The sequence below is a fragment of the Halichoerus grypus genome, chromosome 5 (genome assembly GCF_964656455.1).
Source record: "Halichoerus grypus chromosome 5, mHalGry1.hap1.1, whole genome shotgun sequence".
NCBI lineage: Eukaryota > Metazoa > Chordata > Mammalia > Carnivora > Phocidae > Halichoerus > Halichoerus grypus.
In genome coordinates, this window is record NC_135716.1 from 79,861,389 (window position 1) to 79,882,093 (window position 20,705).

Sequence of the window (20,705 nt, forward strand, 5' to 3'; positions counted from 1 at the left end):
AAGATAAAAACTTTAACTCTAAAACTCTGATTTGTCTTCTGATATCAATCAGTTCACTAGTTAATGTTTGTAAGAGTACCTGTGTTTATTGTCCTCAAAAGTTCTTATCTGGATCTTTCATTACTTCTCTACTAAATATCCTCTAGAATTTAAATAACAGTCTTTGTGCTGTACTTTTGCACCTTGTAGTCTGATGGCAGTGTATGTTTTATTTTACTGCCATCAAACGTTATCTTTAAAATAACATTGATTTAAATTATCTGTTGCTCACCTTACTAGCTATATTAACCACTGAAATGCAGAGTATAGGATGAACTCTGAGACTAAGACATAAAATTCTCCCAAAGGATGTAAAGAAAATAAACATTTTTTCCAGTAGGATAAATTTGTTGTCAAAAAGCCCCCACAAAATGACTTAATACTTTAGCACAGATTTTGAAACACATTTTAAGCAATTAAATTTTGCTTTTATAGTCTATGAAATACACAATGCATGATATACTGGTAATCACTAAAACATGTAAAATCAGGAAATCAACCTCAGTGATGTTATCTTTTGGTTTTATTTTGTCCCTTTTATGTCACTTTCCTACTCGGTTAAGATATTGGTCTGACATTTTTTAATGTCTCACCACAAATGCTTAATGAATTGTTTGCCATTTTCTCATCAGAAAACACAGCAAAATATGAGCTGCTTTATACTACCAGCTGGACTAGTGCAGGTGACAGTAAATTATCACTATCAGTTGCAGCTCATATGCTGATGTTGTAGCTTTGCTGGAGCAACACAACCTGCATATGTGATATGCTGCTACTGATCTGGAAAATATATTATTTTTCTTACTCATCAACAGGGAGAATCATAAGCAATCTGTGCTCATAGAATGGTCATGGAATGAGAAGTCTACATTAACTCCCTTGCTTTCTCTAACAATAGAGTCTCAGGACCTGGACCATGTGAAAGTCCACAGACTATCTCTTTGGTTCATTGTATTAATGGCACCATGCAAATTGGAATGTAACAAGTATTTGGCATGTTTTGGTAAGACTTATGTTGTCTTGGACCACATGGTACAGCCAGCACCATGGTTCTTAAGGTTTGTGGGGTAGAAAAAGATACCTCATGAAGCCTCTGGCAAGTCTCCATAGTCTAGCTTCTCGAATAAGACCATGGTATCTGTAGCAAGGACCAACTACTGTTTGAAAAGCAGCTCTTGGCATGCTAGCAGACCCTGAGAGACACAAAGCGTCTAAACACAGCACGTTGAGGGACCGTGAGGTTAGCACTGCCCATTATTACCTTGGTACTATCAAACACACTAGCGCATATTATCAGGCAGCACAGCACCCATCAGTCGTAATATAGGCATGAAATACCAAGAGTGGGTTCAAACTGTCTGGAAGGAGCCCTAAGCTTCAGGAACATGTGGCTCAGGCCTCCATGTCATTGGTCTTTGTTGCCTCAGTGGCTCTTCTTCAGCGCATGCCTCCAGCCTCATGAAGGGTTCCTAATAACCAGCTAAACAGAGAAGTAAACACCTAACTGTGGTTCACAGGGTCAGTTTGGCAGGTTTGTGCAAGCTAAGCAGAGACTGCTGCACCCCAGCCATGCTCAGGAGAGGTTCTAAGGCAGTAATGAGGGGGAGTCCTTTGATGGCTAAGGACCAGGGAAGCCACCAGGCCATCTACTTTGTGTGGAGACCAGGGATAGTCCAAGGTACAAATATATAGGCAATGGTGAATATTTGACCAGGAAAAATATGTGGATAGACCTATAGGCTTACACAAAGTGTAAAAATATTTATGTTGCATGTTAATTCCTTCTAAAGAGCATTCACTGCAGCACAGTCACTGAACAACTAAGAAGTCAGGATGAATTCACCTGCTGATGACAGCTGGCCTTTGTCCTAGGACACCCCAGGGTTTTAAATGAGTTCACAGACAAAGCTGCTCTGGTGGCAAAGGTGCAGCCATGCTGGCCCCAGTACCACGGGTTCCCTCTCATTAAGATTCACACAGTCACTGCCTTTGCTGAATTTTGCCAGGGCAGCAAGAAAGACCAGTTGTGACCTACCCCCAATGATACCATCCTTCTGGGGGACCAACTGGTCATTTGGTGATAGGTTGATTCCATGTATCTACTTCCATGCTGAGAATGGCAAGGTCATAACAGAGGCAGAGTTTCACACTCTGATATTATAACATGGCATCCCTTGGTATTCCCAGGCCCAGTAATTAAGTAAGTATAGCACCCCAGCCTGAGAAGTATATGCTAATCAAAGGCTCTGACCCCTTAGTGATAAGAGTCCAGCTCACCATGGAAGAAAATTAATGAGAAGAGAAGTGCTTGCAAAGAGGAAGCAGAATGTGCAATGGGCAGTGGAAGGAGGTGATACATATCATCCATAGTCTTGAGACTAAGTGTAGTTGTGGAAGCTTTCATTTGTTCCACCAACTTTCCTGGTGTAAGTTCACCAGCTTGTGTGACCAGAAGTTCTGGGACTGGTATGCTTGTAAAGCGAACTTAAGAACTTGATACAAGTAGGAAGAGACTCTGAGAGACTTGAGAGCACACAATAGATGCTGCTAGTGTCTCATCCAGATTTCTCTTATGCACGAGTTACCCAGCGGCTGCAGTTGCTGTGGCTATACTCGATGCTTTCTTCAGAGAATTACCTCTTGCTGAGAGGTGCCTACTCATCCTGGTAAACCTGGGAGCTTATGCTAGAGCCCTCCTATTCAATATGCACACCCTGGTCCTACAGCTGATTGGTATCATGGGATATCTGACCAACTTTCCCAACATGAAATTTTCTGCATCACAAATGCTCACGACACCCCACCCCAACTCCTCACACCTGGATTAGGCCAGGGCTAGATTTTGCCAAGAACACATCCTTGCTTGGCCCATTATTCTTGTCCATTCTGTTTCTCTCACCCCATCCAAAATCTCCTTAAGAGGTCCTACTTCTGGAGAACTCCACTTAAATATTGGCTTTCAGGGATATTTAGTTTTCTTTTTACTTCCTTAAGACTGTCTCATAGGATATATTAATTTGTCACAGATGTTTTCAGGAGTGTGGGTCCAGTTTGGGAGGGCAAAAGAGTCTAAATTATGTGCCAAATAAATTCACTTTAGGCAAAATCTATGTTTGTAGAAAACTATTCGATATTGAACTGGATAATGTTAAACATTTGACTAGAGGTTAATTGCTGGTAATTATTTGGTATCTTAAAGTTGATTTTTGTAAAGATTACTTTATAATAATACTTTATATACTTTACACTTTTGCATTATTTCTTTTTTACATTTTTTTTCTTTTTATGATTTAATACTTTTTGCATTATTTCTTTTGTGCATTTTTTTTCTTTTTCTGACCTCCCCTAACTATGCATGTCATTCAAGACCTAAAGGCCATACTCCTTACAAAACCATTAGTAAATTCTCAAGTGGGACTTTTTTTCTCTCCCTGCTGTGAGCTATCTTGACACTTTATATGCAACTAGTTTTAACTCCATCCACTTCTCTTATATAGTTTAGACATTGAAATGAATAACCTTCCTTTGGCTATCAGGCTACATGCCATTGGAGAGCAGGATCACTGACTGCAGTTTTGTTAGAATTCCTCTCAGAATCTAACCAAAGTGCCTTTAATCATAAGCTCTTGGGGCATGATAAGGGTAGGTAGAATTCACACACTGATAGTGTGTTATTAGAAAATGCAATCACCTTTAAAAACTACATGAAGTCCCAGATTATTTTGTGAACTTACTTGATTACAAGCGGCAAGATGTGATTGCCTGTGCCAAGGGGTAGGGAGCCAGAAGAAAAAGAAAAGGAGAAAAGACTACCCAGACATTTGCTGTATATCAAAGGCTTTCACAGAGCACTTAATCTTCATAACACTCTTATTAGACAAGAATTATTTATTCCATTTTACAAAGCTGGAAATTTAATTCAGATCTACAAAGTAACTTGGATGTGGTTATCTAGTGGCTGAGCCAGAATTGAAGAGAAGTGATTTGAAACATATGCTCTTTCCATTAAAACTTTGCCCCTGTTGAGATCCAAATAACCTGAAATTCTACACTTTAACCACTATTAAATGTGACTTTTATTTCTAAAGATAAGCTTCCTCAATAAAAACATTGTTTATGCATTTATATCAACATTGATTGAGCACTTGTGATGCCCAAGTTTTCCCAGAATTGGAAAAGAGGCTGAGAAACATATAAACAGTAAATCTTAAACCAAAAACCCCTTCTCAAATTTCCGTGTCTTCTGCACTAAAAAAGGAAAAGCTTCTGCCTAGGAATGTAAGGTCAGCAATACTGTCATCCCATCACGAGATCCAACTTCTGTGCAAAAATACGTTATTTCCAAGTTTAGCTGACTTGTAGGTACCACAGTATTCAAATTTATAAGGTTTCAAATTAGAAAGCCATGATTTAAGTCCTGTATTTAGTAGTAACAACTACTTGTAATGTCTTGTTCAGTTTTACCTCTTCAAATCTCGGTTTATTCACCAGCAAAATGAGCATCCCAGTAAATTTGTTATGGGTTTTGAGGGAGGTACATGTAAAATAGTTAAGGAAACCCCTGGCAGATATGTGTTCAATAGTCATGTGACAAGATAATTAGTATCTCAATAAGATACTAATTTTTACTGATGTAGAAATATCACAAAGAATGAAAAATGAATATTCTGTCCCTCTTCTGTCTCCTATGTCTCTCCCCCAACCACAGTGTGAGGAAGGATTTTAGTATAACATGCTTTTGAGATGTGGACTCTAGAACTTGCTTTCCATAACCCCCATCAAAGTTAAGAATTCTTGTTTTCAGTATGCACTGAATTTTCCTAGAGTAAGAAGTTTAGAATCAGAGGGGAAAGAGGAAGAAGGGACATGTAGCTTAATTGAGGAAGTTTCTCTCAACATTGGGAAGGTGACAGAGGCCAACATTTTTCAACAGAGTCGACCTACCACACATTTTTGGAATACATATGAGATGCAAGAGCCTCAAAAGGGAGCTACTATAGATTTAATTAAAAACTCCCAGCCGAAGAACCTGGGCTCTGGCTTGGAAAAGACCCTCTGCCCACAGGAGTCATGGGGCACCACCTTCAAGAGTCTAACATCAGTAGTGACCATACTTAGACCAAAGTTTCCAGTGTTATAGAGCAGGTTAGGTCCTCTGCATCTTAAGATAACCATAGGTAATGGAGCTGGGAGAAGACTGCACTATAAAATAATTTATATAAAGAACTCCCTAACAAATCAGCAGGATAGGAGAGTTCAGTGCATATAGTATTTGAGAGAAGAATAAAAGATAAGTGACTTTGTTAATTCCCACAATATGAAATAAAACTTATGCAAGCTAGAGTAGTTCTTGTCACTTGTTTCCCACCACCACCCTTCAGACACCCTGTGAACTCATGTAATTTCAATTAAAAGAGTAAGATTCATTCACATTAAGTGGTACACAACTCTTTGAAGAAACTATTTTATGTTTCTTTTGCAAATTGTGTCTTAATGTTTTTGAAAATGATAAAAAGAAACAAATCAACTCTTTTTAGATGGCCCTTGCAAATATGTGAGTCTAAAATTGGCAAACTCCTGTGGTGTTTAGCAAAGAATCCAAGTCTTTGCAAATAAATTAGACATTTTGGGATAGAAAAGGGAAGTTAAAAGAAAGCATAAAGATGTGTTGCCAGGGAAACTCCTGGTCAGAGGAAAATGATGGGGGGAAATCACATGCACACTGCCAGAGTACACATGAGGAGGCTCTAATTGCTTTCTCAGCACCGAAGACAAACTGCAGAGAGTTCAGTGCAGCAAATATGTATGGAGTATTTACCATGTACTCATCACTTACACAAAGTAATGGGGATCCAAGAATAAACAGAATACAAGCACTCTCTTTAGGAAACTGACATCAACTGGAATAGAGACAAGGAAAACATAATAATTTCATTTAAAAAATGTGCATAGAATAGAAGCACATAAAAAGTATACTGTTATTCTAGAAAGGGAGATTGCTGGTTAAAGGATGACTGAGTATTAGCCATGGAGTGCATGTATGTGAGTAGGAAGGGAGGGAAGGAGATGGAGGAAGGATGTTGGGGAGAATGTGAGACAAAGGCAAGTCTTAGGCAAAGGTCAAGAACAAAGGCAACAACATGATGTGAACAGGGGAATGACAACAGGTAGAACATGAGATGGGAATAAGCCTTAGCAAGAAAGACTTACAATTATAAAAATTACTTACGATTATGACAGATAACACTTGCAGAGTGCTTACTGTTTGCCTGGCACCATCCTGGTCCTTTAACTTACTAAACCAACACATTTAACCCAGTGAAGTGGTTACTGGTTTTCCCATGTTTAAAGTGACAGCAGTAACGTATCATTCATTTGAGAGAGAAAGGGGACACTATTTAATGATTACACTAAAATAATAGGCACATACCATGACTTTTGAGGAAAACTATAGTAAAAGGTCACCATTTTTTATAGATTAAAAAAGTGAGGTAGAGAAAGATGGTCACTTGTCCAAGTTCTCACACTGCTAAGTGTTGGAGATTTTAAGAAGGTAGGAAGGTAGCAAGGCATCTGGGAGGAAAGGTGAGACCTAGAAAATCAGGATGGAGAATAGGAGATGGAATGTTTGGGGAATAAAATTTCAAGATTTGGTGAATGATAGCATGCTGGAGGTGAAGAAGAAGCCTGGGTGATGCCCAGAATTCTGGCTCAGGCAGATGTATGGATGGTGATGCCAATTATTCTCATGGGGCTTTAGGAGAAAGAACAGCTCTGGATGTGAAATGATGAGTACCAGCAAGTTTTGGATAAGATGATGTACCTAGAGTGTATAAAAGCAAAACATGTTCAGCAGGACTTTGATGTATACATTTTAAATTCAGTGGAGAGAGGAGAAGCAGAAAGAGATGGAAAAACACTATAAGCACATTGGAGTTGGTTAAAACAATGCATATGGATGGGGATAGCAATGAATGAGTTAAAATGTTGACAACCATAGTGTTTAAGAGACTGGAGAAGAAGAAACAAAATATTTCATCATGCATGTGACCCAGATTCATCTCTAAACTCCATAGGGTTTAGTCTCTCCATACATGTGCATTAGAAGAAGACCAATCCAGCATTTCAAGATGACTTAAAATTATTCTTACTTCTGTGTAAAGTCTAGTAACATTATATGTATTCTAATTCATCACTCCCCACATTTCTCACCAGTCTCTCTCTGTCCTCTCCCATTCATTCACACCCACATCTGCTCCACAGACTATGCCAAACCTCCAGCCCCTCGCTGCACCTACTTCCACACACAGGCTCCTCACCTTTCTTTCTTGCGTCTTTCTACCACACCAAATCCACTCTACCTGCACTGGAAGTGGCTGCCAGGGCTCTTACTTGGGCTTGCACTGAGCCAGCAGCTCTAGGACTAAAGGACCCAGAAGCTCCTTGGTGGCCAGATGCCTCCTTGCTCTCTGGGAATTACAGTTTCTCCAGGAAGAGCTGTATGAAGAGCTCTGTAGGTATTTTAGGTTTGTACTGCTTTTCTTTTTTTTCTTTTTTAATCTCTCCAAGTGCTTTACTAGCACCAAAACATAGGGAATTACTGGGAATAAAAACTGACACCATACTACACAAAGACAATGAAAATGTGGCAATAAACAGTTTTGCAAAGGGGGTGATCAGCCCAAGCTCTTTCCCAGCATTAACTGAACAGAGGAAGGCCATCACCTAAAGCAATTAGCACTGAATCCAATGGAAGTGTTACAAGTGACAGATGACAAACACAGGTTAAAACCCCGAATGACTATGTTCAAGTCAAAATTTTTAAAACATATTTATATTTTCTACCTGAAAAACATTAACAGTTTTATATATAACCCAGATACTCACTGCTAAAAGCATAACTATCATTATAGTAAGAAGCTACTATATTAGTTTTAGTACATTTATTTTTCCCAACCCAGTATTTTGTTTTTCTCCTAAACAACAAAGAAATTCTACTCCCACAATCCCCCTGTAGTAAATTAATTCCTGACAAGAAGAAAATAGCACCTTTTCATCTCTTAAGTGTGATAGGATAGCTTTCACAGGTTTGGGATCAGCTTTTGCAGTGGCCTGAATATGAGAGAATAAGAGGCCTTCCAGTTGCTGACAGTCACTCAGAAGCCTTGGAGCCTGTAGAGCAAGAGACAAGGGGTTGGCAGGCATCCTGGAGAGGCAAGCAAAGGCTAGACCCTGAAAGTGCCTCCTATCTTCTCCCTCTAATTTGAGATTTTCTCTTAGAGGAACAGAAAGCCATTAAAAAATTTAACAGCATATAATCAGGAATCTGAATTGCAAATGGCAGAAATATATTTTTGGTTAATACAAGCAATTAAGGAGTGCACTTGTTGTGATGAGCCCCGGGTAATGTATAGAAGTGTTGAATCACTGTATTGTACACCTAAAACTAATATAACAATATTTGTTAACTATACTGAAATGAATGAAAAATAAATAAATACATACATACATACATACATACATACATAAAAGAGTAGCAGAGAAGACTTCACGATAGCACCCAGGATGGGGTAGAAACATGTGGGCATGTGCACAGGGTCCTGTGGTCACTGTGCTACACTCCTCACTTCCAGTCCTCCTGCTCTTTGATATAGGTGTCTCTCATCCACCTTGGAGGCCTTCCCTTTTCCTCAGTCTGTCAGCTCTGCTCTGGCCACACTTCTATCCCTAACCACCTAAGACGCTGTAATTTGACCCATTTAAGAATTCCATCGAAAATGTTAAGCCTTTGACTTGTAGCCACTTGACCCACTGAAACTCTGACACCTGTATTTGTTTTCTCTTCTCCTTTGCAGAGTTTACTGAGTACATGGCCACCTACCTTTATGACCACATGGCCTTCAAAGTTCAAGTAGATTCTCATGACTCAGCATTTGCTCAGAGTACCTCTGACAAATTCCAAATCCCATTTTCTTCTGTTTCTTTTCTTTTTTAAAGAACAAGATGCCAGTTTTGCTCTAATATTAATCCTTCTACTGATGCTGATTATCACCTCCCATGTTTTCAAAGTCTTTTCTTCATCAACTACCAGACCCCCACTTACTGCCTACTAGGCAAACCCACCTACATGTGGGTTGAACACATCAATAACCCTAAAAAAGTTCCTCCAGCATTGATACAGCTACTCTCATATCTTCCTAGTTTCAGCAAATGGCAACTCTAGGCTCCCTGGCCTGAACAATCAGGCCAAAAACTGCATTTTCTCTGACATCTCATTAACACTCTATATCCCACTGTACTCTTCTCATTCATACCTCACACTGGTGTCCTTTCTGGTCTCCAAGCATACTCTTGGCTCAGATCCTTATCCCTTGCTTTTCCATCTTCCTCAGATATCCACATTGTTTTTGTTTTGTTTTGTTTTGTTTTGGTTTGGTTTGGTTTTGGTTTTGGTTTAGATATATGCTCTATCAAAAAGGTTTTTCTTGACCATCTTCTCTAAAATAACATTTCCTCCAACCCTCAGGGTTCCCTATAATGTTTGTCTCTTTTTTCACCATGGCACTTACCAACTGGCATTATCATCATCTATCTGTTTTTTCCTTCTTTAAGGGAAACAGGAAATTTTAATTTTTATTGCTGTATCTCCAGGGCAGTGCCTGACATATTTAAGGCTCTGCAAATATCTGTTGAGTTAAATAATTAATTAATGTATTTTTGTTACTCAGAGGCACCCCTTTACCACCTATTCCCAAGATGATAAATAGATAGAAATATGTTATACACATAAATATCTGTTAATGATGCAAGATTCCACTTCCAGGACACCTTAGATAATCTTCACATCCACCCTCTTCCTCTGAGCAGCACTTCCATGCCTCATCATTTCTTAACAAGAAACTTGAAAGAACATGTTGAAACTGGCATGTTCCAGTTCCAGATCTAGGCATGGCCCCTTCTATTTTCTTTCCCATGCCAGTGGAGTCTCCCATGATCTGATGATAAATTCTAAACATATTTCTATTACATACAAAGTGACTTGGCACTGAATCACTAGAGGGCAGGACTGTATCATTCCTACATTTGTGTCCCCAGTGCCAAGCACAGGGCATGTGCAATCACCATTTGCTAATAAAAAGAAAAGAATCAAATGGTTCATCTAGTCCATTTTAATTTTTCTTCTCAGTTACCTCTCCAGGAAGGACAGACTCAAGATTCCAAACTACACTGAACCACTTGCATCTCTTTGAAGATACCAGATACAGCCAATGCTCTCCTTTTGCTTCCCTTTATGCCCGATCTACTCTGCTACTCTGTCTGCTTGAGTTTTCCTCAAGCTTTGCTTCCTCTATGTATCCTCCCTATTCACTTGTCAGGTTTCTCCTGAGACATAGGTCTATGCCCACACCTTAGGTGCTCTTCTAGCACCATTTCCCTGTAACTCCATAATGGATCACACTCAATTGTAATACAATGTTTACTTCTGAGCACTGTACTTATACACATACAAACCTATGAACACCAACAGGCACTCCTATACATACCACACCTGCACCCACTATGTCCAACACACGCAAAGAACATGGATTCCTTGAGGGCAGGGACTGGAGCACAATAAAGGTACACAATAGACACAAAGCAAATGTTATTAAAGAAATAAACAAATAAATACAAAACAAGAAAAGAAATCTATGAACAAAAAGAAATCCAGTGAATGATATTCTCAATTGGTTCTGAAATTGAGAGCTGCAGTGGTATCAAGATCTCATCTTTCCAAAAATTATCTAAAGTCAAATTTACAATAAAGGAGACACCATGGAATTGTGAGAAAAATCAGAAGGACCTATTAGGCACAGCCATGCATGGGTTGGTGGGAAGAAGGTGAAGAGGGGAAGAAGGAAGATAACATTATAGTCATATTGGATCAGGAATAAGGGAAGCCCTTTTAGTGAAAACAGCTGTCAGAAATTTGGGAAGAAAGATTGAGATGAAGTGAGGCAGGTCCGGCTTTTTAGGATTTGATAATCATGTACCTGGTCTAAACTAATAATTACTAAAACATGTATTGACTTCTCAAATTTAACATTGGCTATAGACTAGCTCATCCAAATGTCTATTACATGTAGTACAAATCAGATATCCTACATAATAATCTTATTTGGCATATCTGACAGATACTGCAAGTAGCATGAGTAGAAAGAATATATTGATTATAAAGTTTACACTCAAGTTTGGGAGAGAGAGATAAAAGATCTCACTTTGCTTCAGTTTCTCTACTTGCTTGTCATGTGTATGCATTGAGCTGTGCTCCCTCCCCTCAAAATAAGAGATGTTGTAGACCTAAGCCCTACTACCTCAGAGAGTGACCTTATTTGGAGATATGGTCTTTATAGAGGTAATGAAGTTAAAATTAGGTCATTAGGGGGACCTAGTAGAATATGACTGGTGTGTCATAAGAGGGGAAGTTTAGGCACGGAGACAGACATACACAAAAGGAAGAAGGCCATGTGAAGGCAGGATGGAGTGATGCATCTACAAGCCAAGGAACACTAAAGATGGCAAACTAGCAGAAACTAAGAAGAGGCAAACAAGGATCCAACCCCTAATGTTTAAGAGCACAGTCCTACAGACACTTTGATTTCAGACTTCTAATCTCCAATAAATTTCGGTTGAGACAATAAATTTTTGTTGTTTTAAGCCAGTTCAGGGTACCTTGATATAGCAGTGAGAGCAAAGTAATATACCATGTGAACTTAAGTGACATTTCATCTCTGAGACCTTTATCTATAAATGGAGATAAAGTGATAATAGCTATATACATTATTTTTTGCAGCATTATTTACAATAGCCAAGATATGGAAGCAACCTAAGTGTCCATCCATAGATGAATGGGTGAGGAAGATGTGGTATATACATTCATTATTTGAAAGTGTTGTTTGCAGAATCAAATGGCAAAGCAGTATAAAATATTATATGAGTTTGTAGTCTTTCATACTTACATTTTCTGTAGCTATTTAAAAATCTGTATTCTCAATTAACACACTAGCTTAAGCTTCCTATAATTAACTTTAAGTACACAGTATTATTTCAAATCTAGCTGATCTTTCTCTTTATTAGGTAATTACCTATAATTTCTTTAATTTGCACTCCAATGACAACTGTAAAATAAATTAACAGTTCTTCTAAGAATTAGCAGTAATTAGTATATTTCAGTTAAGCCAAAATAAATTAAGCCAACACTCATACAAACAAAAAAAAAAAAAAAAGGAAAAAAGAACAGGAAGAGGGAGATAAAATCTCATATCTTGAATCCAAATCTGAATTAAAAGTTTTCTCCTTTATGATTCCCAAATACTGCTATTGATGTCTATAGATTTACCGAATCCTTGAAGTAGCATTAAGGATGACTTAGTGCCATGTTTTAAAATTCCCCTTTACTAGTGTTTATCTAAATGAAGCTTTAAGTACTACTCTAATTGACCTGAAATACTACTCATCAAAATATTTTCTTTTTCTCTCCCTTCTATCCCTATCCTGCAGAACCAGCGATCTCTGAGACAACAACTAAAACCCTTATGTGCAAAATACAGGGTTTGAAAACCCCCAAGGCACTTACTTTTCATTGTAATACCTCACTAAACTGGTCATTGTTTTGGGTATATATTTTTAAAATTCTATGTTTATTTTACATAAACTGCCATATGGTTCTATAAATGTGTCTGCTTGTTCTAATAACTTGCTAATAATGTTAGAGAGAGAAGATATGTTTTCATATTCAGCCTCGGTACTGAAGTGCGGAATACATCTCTTTCCTGTGCACAGCAGTTCAACCAACTGGGTTATTGAGAATCTTATAAAACATTTCATAGAGGAATCAGCAGGTAATAATCAGGTCAAAGTACATATTTCTATGATACCTTCCTTACCTCATTATAGAATCATATATGGTTAAATATGCAAACATACACACACAGTAGAAACAAGGTACCATTTAGTTTAGCTTAAATTTGTAGAGCATGAGCTATTGGTTTGGGTCAATTCGTGTGAAATACCTTTTGTTTGGCTCTTAGTAAAAGAACGAAATTAGAACAGGTATAAATTCCCAAAGCAGTCTGATTCTTGATGTACTCAATCTTTCTCTTCCTTTTATTTTTTCACACTTTTAATAAGCAAGATATTTACATTTTAAGAGGCTTGTATGTGATGTTTCAACTAATTCCCTATTTCTTTTTTTTATATTCTTTTTAAAATTTTTTAAAATTTTATTATGTTATGTTAGTCACCATACAATACATCATTAGTTTTTGATGTGGTGATCCATGATCCATTGTTTTCGTATAACACCCAGTGCTCCATGCAGTACATGCCCACCTTAATACCCATCACCAGGCTAACCCATCCCCCCTCCCCTCTCCCCTCTAAAACCCTGTTTGTTTCTCAGAGTCCATAGTCTCCCATGGTTCATCTCCCCCTCTGATTTCCCTCACTTTCATTTTTCCCTTCCTTCTCCTAATGTCCTCCATGCCATTCCTTATGTTCCACAAATAAGTGAAACCATAGGATAATTGACTTTCTCTGCTTCACTTATTTCACTTAGCATAATCTCCTCCAGTCCCATCCATGTTGATATAAAAGTTGGGTATTCATCCTTTCTGGTGGCTGAGTAATATTCCATTGTATATATGGACCACATCTTCTTTATCCATTCATCTGTTGAAGGGCATCTCGGCTCTTTCCACAGTTTGGCTATTGCAGACATTGCTGCTATAAACACTGCGGTGCATATGGCTCCTCTTTTCACTACATCTGTGTCTTTGGGGTAAATACCCAGGAGTGCAATTGCTGGGTCATAGGGTAGCTCTATTTTTAAATTTTTGAGGCACCTCCACACTGTTTTCTAAAGTGGCTATACCAACCTGCATTCCCACTAACAGTGTAAGAGGGTTCCCCGTTCTCCACAACCTCTCCAACATTTGCTGTTTCTTTCTCTGTCCATTTTTGCCATTCTAACTGGTGTAAGGTGGTATCTCAATGTGGTTTTGATTTGAATTTCCCTGATGGCTAATGATGATGAACATTTTTCATGTGTCTGTTAGCCATTTGTATGTCTTCTTTGGAGAAGTGTCTGTTCATATCTTCTGCCCACTTTTTGACTTGATTATTTGTTTTTTGGGTGTTGAGTTTGTTTATAGATCTTGGATACCAGCCCTTTCTCTGTCGTGTAATTTGCAAATATCTTCTCCCATTCTGTGGGTTGGCTCTTTGTTTTGTTGACTGTTTCCTTTGCTGTGCAGAAGCTTTTTATCTTGATGAAGTCCCCAAAGTTCATTTTTGCTTTTGTTTCACTAGCTTTTGGAGAGGTATCTTGAAAGAAGTTGCTGTGGGCGATGTCAAAGAGGTTACTGCCTGTGTTTTCCTCTAGGATTTTGATGGATTCCTGTCTCACATTGAGGTCTTTCATCCACTTTGAGTTTATCTTTGTGAATGGTGTTAGAGAATGGTCGAGTTTCATTCTTCTGCATGTGGCTGTCCAGTTTACCCAGCACCATTTATTGAAGAGACTGTCTTTTTTCCATTGCATGTTTTTTCCTGCTTTGTCGAAGATTATTTGACCATAGAGTTGAGGGTCTATATCTGTTCCACTGGTCTATATGTCTGTTTTTGTGCCAGTACCATGCTGTCTTGGTGATCATGGCTTCATAATATAGCTTGAAATTGGGCAACGTGATGCCCTCAGCTTTGTTTTTCTTTTTCAACATCTCCTTGGCGATTCGGGGTCTTTTCTGATTCCATACAAATTTTAGGATTGTTTGTTCCAGCACTTTGAAAAATGTCATTGGAATTTTGATCAGGATGGCATTGAAGGTATAGATTGCTCTGGGTAGTATAGACATTTTAACAATGTTTATTCTTCCGATCCATGAGCATGGACTATTTTTCCATCTTTTTGGGTCTTCTTCAATTTCTTTCATGAGTGTTTTGTAGTTCCTAGAGTATAGATCCTTTACCTCTTTGGTTAGGTTTATTCCGAGGTATCTTATGGTTTTGGGTGCTATTGTAAATGGAATCGTTTCTCTAATTTCTCTTTCTACAGTTGCATTGTTAGTGTGTAAGAAAGCAACTGATTTCTGTGCATTGATTTTGTATCTGCCACATTACTGAATTGCTGCATAAGTTCTAGTAATTTGGGGGTGGAGTCTTTGGGTTTTCCACATAAAGTATCATGTCATCTGCGAAAAGAGAGAGTTTGACTTCTTCTTTGCCAATTTGAATACCTTTTATTTCTTTTTGTTGTCTGATTGCTGTTGCTAGGACTATTAGTACTATGTTGAACAATAGTGGCGAGAGTGGGTATCCTTGACGTGTTCCTGATCTTAAGGGAAAGGCTCTCAGCTTTTCCCCATTGAGGATGATATTTGCTGTGGGTTTTTCATAGATGGATTTTATGAACTTGAGGAATATTCCTTCTATCCCTATACTCTGAAGAGTTTTAATCAGGAAAGGAGGTTGTATTTTGTCACATGCTTTTTCTGCATCAGTTGAGAGGACCACATGGTTCTTCTCCCTCCTCTTATTAATGTGTTCTATCACACTGATTGATTTGCAAATATTGAACCACCCTTGCATCCCGGGGATAAATCCCACTTGGTCATGGTGAATGATCCTTTTAATGTATTGTTGGATCCTGTTAGCTAGGATTTTGTTGAGGAGTTTGGAATCCATATTCATCAGGGATATCAGTCTGAAATACTCCTTTTTGATGGGGTCTTTCCCTGGTTTGGGGATTAAGGTAATGCTGGCCTCATAGAATGAGTTTGGAAGTTTTCCTTCTGTTTCTATTTTTTGAAACAGCTTGAGGAGAATAGGTATTATTTCTTCTTTGAATGTTTAGTAGGATTCCCCAGGGAATCCATCAGGCCCTGGACTCTTGTTTTTTGGGAGGTTTTTGATCACTGCTTCAATCTCATTACTGGTTATTGGCCTATTCAGGTTGTCAATTTCTTCTTGTTGCAGTCTTGGCGGCTTATAGGTTTCCAGGAAGGCAGCCATTTCATCCAGATTGCTCAGTTTATTGGCATATAGTTGTTGATAATAATTTCTAATCATTGTTTCTATTTCCTTGGTGTTATTCATGACCTCTCCCCTTCCATTCATAATTTTATCAATTTGGATCCTTTCTCCTTTCTTTTGGTTAAGTCTGGCCAATGGTTTATCAATCATTAATTCTTTCAAAGAACCAACTTCTGGTTTCGTTGACCTGATCTACTGTGTTTCTGGTTTCTAATTCATTGATTTCTGCTCTAATCTTAATTATTTATCTTCTAATGCGGGCTTAGGCATTGTTTGTTGATTTTTCTCTAGTTCTTTAAGGTGTAGAGTTAGTTGGTGCATTCGGGACTTTTCTATTTTTTTTTTGAGTGAGGCTTGGATGTCTATGTATTTCCCCCTTAGGACTGGCTTTGCAGTATCCCATACCTTTTGGACTGGTGTGTTTTCATTCTTATTGATTTCCATGAATTGTTTAAGTTCTTCTTTGATTTCCTGGTTGACCCAAACATTCTTGAGCAGAATGGTCTTTAGCTTCCAAGTATTTGAATTTCTGCCAATTTTTTTCTTGTGATTGAGTTCCAGTTTTAAAGCATTGTGGTCTGAGAATATGCAGAGAATAATCTCAATCTTTTGGTATCAGTTGAGAACTGATTTGTGACCCAGTATGTGGTCTATTCTGGAGAAAGTTCCATGTGTGCTCGAGAAGAATGAGTATTCTGTTGTTTAAGGGTGGAATATTCTGTATGTATCTATGAGGTCCTTCTGGTCTAGTGTGTCATTTAAAGCTCTTGTTTCTTTGTTGATTTTCTGCTTAGATGATCTGTCTATTGCTGAGAGTGGAGTATTGAGGTCTCCTACAATTAACGTATTGTTATCAATTTGACTCTTTATTCTGGTTAACAGTTGACATATGTAGATGGCTGCTCCCATGTTGGTGGTGTAGATATTTACAATTGTTAGATCTTCTTGTTGGATAGACCCTTTAAGAATGATATAGTGTCCTTCTGTGTCTCTAACTACAGACTTTAGTTTAAAATCTAATTTGTCTGATATAAGAATTGCTACCCCAGCTTTCTTTTGAGGTCCGCTGGCATGGAAGATGGATCTCCATCCCTTCACTTTCAGTCTGGATGTATCTTTAGGTTCAAAATGAGTCTCTTGTAGACAGCATATGGATGGGTCCTGTCTTTTTATCCAATCTGCAACCCTGTGCCGTTTTATGGGAGCATTTAGGCCATCCACGTTGAGAGTGATTATTGAAAGATATGAATTAATTGTCATCATGCTGCCTGTGAAGATGTTGTTTTTATAGATTGTCCCTGTAAATTTCTGTTGTAGATCACTCTTGGGGTCTTTCTCCTTTTATAGAACCCCCTTTAATAGTTCTTGCAGGGCCGGTTTAGTGGTCACATATTCTTTCAGTTTCTGCAGGTCTTGGAAGCTCTGCATCTCTCCATCCATTCTAAATGACAGCCTTGGCGGATAAAGTATTCTTGGCTGCATGTTCTTTTCATTTAGTACCCTGAATATGTCTTGCCAGGCCTTTCTGGCTTTCCAGGTCTCTGTGGATAGGTCTGACATTATTCTGATGTTCCTCCCTCTGTACGTAAGGAATCTCTTCCCCCTAACTGCCCTTAAGATGGTTTCCTTGGTTCTAAGATTTGCAAGTTTTACTATTACATGCCGGGGCATTGACCTGTTTTCCTTGATCTTGGGAGGGGTCCTCTCTGCCTCTAGGACACGAATGTTTGTTTCATTCCCCAGATTAGGGAAGTTCTCAGCTACGATTTGCTCAAATATATCTTCTAGTTCTCTCTCTCTCTCCACTCCCTCCGGGATTCCAATTATTCTGACATTGGAACACTTCATGGTGTCACTTATTTCTCTGATTCTCTTTTCATGAATTCTGAGTTGTTTTTCCCTGGCCTCCTCTTTTCCCTTTTTATCTATTAAATTGTCTTCCAGGTCACTAATTCGTTCTTCTGCCTCACTTACCCTAGCTGTTAGATTATCTAGATTGGATTGGATCTCATTGATAGCATTTTTAAGTTCTGCCAATTCAGCTTTCATTTCTGCCTTTAGAGACTCTACGTTGCCATTAATTGATTTCTCCATTCTAGCTATTGTCTTCACAATTGCTAGCCTGAATTCCATCTCTGACCCCTTGGTTATATCTGCATCCATTTGTAAATCTGTGGCATAAGTCATAATCTCTGAGTTTTTCCTATTTTGGGGGTTCCTCCTCCTCCTCATGCTGTTGATGGGTGGTTGAGGGAATGTATAGAGTCGAAATTATTGACCACAACCCAAGCAAGATGCACCTATTTTCTAGGGACCTTAGGGTTGCTGGCCTCTTGTTCTCCCAGCCTGTCTTCTGGGGGAGAGTCCTGCCTCACTGTTACTCAGGCAACCCTGTTTGGGCAGAGTTGCCCTGCCCCCAGCGGAGGATGGGCTCAATGGGAACCAGTTTTGGGGGCTTTTGTTCTCTGGCGGCTTTCCCTGGCAGCTTTCTGTGTCTCTTCTGAGAGTCAGAGCAGGAGAGACTGTTTCCAACCCTCTGCCTCAGAGCAGAGTGATTGCAGTCTGTTCTTCAGTGAGCTCTCCAGGCCACACTATCTCTGTCTGTGCTGCTATAAACTGCAGCATCCTGGGTTGTGCACCTCTCTGCAGCACCCATGGTCCTGCTTCCAGGTCGGGGCACGTCTCTGCCCTTTGTGCTTCTAAAACCGCCAGCCACTCCCAGTTCCCATGTGCAACCCCACCGCTCTGGGTTTCCGACCCGGGGGCTGCCCTAGAGTCCTTTCCCACTGCTACCAGTCTGCAAGTCTGTGCCCTGTCCCCAGCGCACGAGGCTGTCGCTCACCAGTGGTGTAGGATCCCCACGGCAAGGCTCCTTCCCACTGCTGTTTATCTTCCGATATCTGCCCGCAGAATCATGGCTCCCCTCTTTCTACCTCGAAACCAACCATCTGCAATATTCTGTTTGTAGAGATCCAGATCTTCTTACATCTCAGGTTGATTTCGTGGGTGCTCAGAGTGGTCTGGTAGATATCCAGCTCAATTCCGGGGACCAGTTGAAATAAGGTTCCCTACTCCTCCGCCATCTTTTCTCTCCTTTTTTTTACATTCTTAATTGCCTGTTGGATGTAGTGACAATCATGAAAATAATTCTGGATGGTTCCTCTTTCCTTAAAAAATATTAATTCCTTCTATAAATATTTGTTCAAACCTACTATGTATTGGCAATGAGATAGGAGCTAAGGACAAAATTGGTAAAGAAAAATAGACATGATCCCTACTTCTATGGAGATTATAATTTAGTAATTAAATGATCAAGATGAGTGTAAAATAATAATAATAATAATAATAATAATAATAATTTCTCAGAAAAAAGAAACATGGGGCGCCTGGGTGGCTCAGTCGTTAAGCGTCTGCCTTCGGCTCAGGTCATGATCCCAGGGTCCTGGGATTGAGCCCCGCATCGGGCTTCCTGCTCGGCGGGAGGCCTGCCTCTCCCTCTCCCACTCCCCCTGCTTGTGTTCCCTCTCTTGCTGTGTCTCTCTCTGTCAAATAAATAAATAAAATCTTTAAAAAAAAAAAAAAAAAAAAAGAAACATTATTTTATGAATGCATTTGAACTACACGATCAGAAAAATATTTTTAGGGAAATAATAAGTGGATAAAAGATACATAGAACTAGGCAAAGGGGGAGGAAAGAATGTTCAGGGAAAAAAACACATCTCCACTTGAAAGAGCTGGAGTGAGTGATTTGAAACACACCAAGCTCCACCTGAGGACAGAACATGACATGTCCAGAGATGGAAATTGCTTCAGTGTGCCATTATTACAGACAGCAATAGTGAACATTGGAGCAGGGGATGCCAAGAGAGGCATGGGAGTGCCAAACTTACAGAGACAGAGAGGACATTATCATAATGACAATTTGCAATTATGGGAGAACTTTTAAGCAGGTAGGATTTTATTGGTGACATTATTAGTCTTTGATAAGATCAATATGCTATAGTGTGGAGAGATGAAAATGATGTTGGAGAATGAGCAAGAGGAGATACAAAAGGCTATTGAAGCCCAGGCAAGAAATGATGATAGCTCAGACTAGGCAGCAGTTTTCAAACAGAAAAGAAACTGTCTACTCCTCCAGATATTTATAACGGAGTGTGGGGATTTTGGACGTCACAGTGGATGAGGAAAGCTAAAGGCATTCAGTAGGCAAGGACCAGAGATGATAGGGGTGCTGCAATGCATAGAATGGTCCTCCACAACAAATAAACCTCTCTTCTAAAATGCTAACAGTTTTCCAATTGAGAAAAACTGGAGTAGGGTAATGTTGATAAAGACAGAAAAGTTTCTGAGACTTGATGCTGATAAGATATGAAAAATGAGGTAAAAAGAGTGTTTGAAATGACTTTTAAATTTCTGGCTGGCAAAACTTAATAGATACAAATATGGCATTGGGGATCACAACAAAAAATTGAGGGAATAATTATTGAGCATGTTGATTATGAAATGTATTTGAGACATTCAGGTATAGATCTTGGAAAAGTAGCTGCCAAATATATCTGGGTCTCAGTGCAGTGGCCTGGCTTGTATATTTAGAT